Source organism: Capsicum annuum, chromosome 9 (assembly GCF_002878395.1).
Source record: "Capsicum annuum cultivar UCD-10X-F1 chromosome 9, UCD10Xv1.1, whole genome shotgun sequence".
Taxonomy (NCBI): Eukaryota; Viridiplantae; Streptophyta; class Magnoliopsida; order Solanales; family Solanaceae; genus Capsicum; species Capsicum annuum.
The window spans coordinates 90,747,721-90,749,516 of NC_061119.1; positions in this window are offsets into that span (position 1 = coordinate 90,747,721).

Sequence of the window (1,796 nt, forward strand, 5' to 3'; positions counted from 1 at the left end):
TTCGGCTGAAATGATATGATCGAGAAAGGCTATTGAGCTTAGCCAAAATTCACACTTGTTGAATATAGTGAACAACTAATGATCTCTACGAGTTTGTAAGACAATTCTAAGATGATCTGCATGGTCGTTCTCAGAACGGGAGTACACAAGGATATCATGTATGAAAATAATGACAAATATATCGAGATATTTCTTAAACACTTGATTCTTGTGGTCCATAAAGGCTGCTGGGGAATTGGTTATCCTAAAAGACATGACTAGAAACTCAAAGTGACCATAGCGTATTCGAAAGGTTGTCTTTGAAATATCATATTCCCTCACTTTAAGTTGGTGATAGCCGGATCTAAGGTCTATCTTGGAGAAATAACTTGCACCTTGCAACTGATCAAACAGGTCATCAATTCTCGAAAGAGGATACTTATTTTTTACTATGACCTTGTTAAGCTGACTATAGTTAATGCACATACGTAATGAACCATCTTTCTTTCGTACGAATAGAATAAGTGCGCCCAAAGGAGAAACACTGGGCCTTATGAAACCCTTATCTAAATAATCTTTGGGTTCTTTAAGCTTTGTAGGTGCCATACGGTATGGCGGAATAGAAATAGGCTGAGTGTTGGGAAAAAGGTCAATCCCAAATTCTATCTCTCTATTGGGAGGTACCCCTGGGAGATCTTTCGAAAAAACATCAGAAAACTTATTAACAATGCTGACTGACTGAATAGTTTGAGCCTCAGAGTGTCTTTAACTCTAACTAAGTGATAAATGCAACCTTTGGATATTAGTTTTCTGGCCTTGAGATAGAAGATAAAATGACTCTTGGGAGATACCAAACCCTGAGACTACTCAAGAACTGGTTTACTATAAAACTGAAACTTGACCACACGGGTATGGCAGTCTATAGATGCATAACAAGAATGAAGCCAATCCATACCCAGAATAAGGTCAAAATTCATTATGCCTAACTCTATCAAATCAGTAAATATGACTCTATGAAGAACAGTAACAGGACAATGTTTATACACTTGCTTAGCAACAATTGACTCCCCTACTGGTATGGAAACTAGAAAAGGCTCAGGAATTCTTTTGAGACTCATTTTGAAATTCACAGTTACAAGTGGGGTTACATAAGAGAAACTTAACCCGGCATCCAACAACACATAAACATCAAAGCAAAAGATACGGAGCATACCAGTAACAATATTGGGAGAGTCCTCTTGCTCCTGATAGGATGGTAAGGCATAAAATCTATTTAGGCACTGATCGCCGGCAGTGCTAGATAAAATGCTCTGAGCAGGGGCAGGACGGGGTACAGGAGCTAGTGCACTAGTAGTCTATGCCTGAGGTCGAGTATCTCTGTTCCCATGCCTAGCATGTGGGCAATCTCTAAGTCTATGGTCCAACTTGCCATAACTAAACAAATCCCTTTGGTCTATTAAGCACTCACCGGGATGGTCCCTACCACACTTAGCACAAGGAGGATAGCGAGGTCTGTTACTTACACTGTTCTGCGACCTAGACATAGTAGACCTATTCCCTTGCTCCTGTCTATCTCTAGGTGTGGGATCACTAACTGATAAAGGCGCTGGCATAGACGTATGGCTCTAGAACTATGGGTGGTTCCTTCTATGGGACCTAGCCCGACCATACTTATGCTGCTTAGATCTAGCCCTTTGTTACCCCTCACCCTCTCTCTCTCTTATCATGTCTGCCTCTATCTACTGTGCATGTATTATCAACCTAGAAAGATCCATATCCCTATTCAACATCACAGTTCTTCACTCTTTCAATACCAA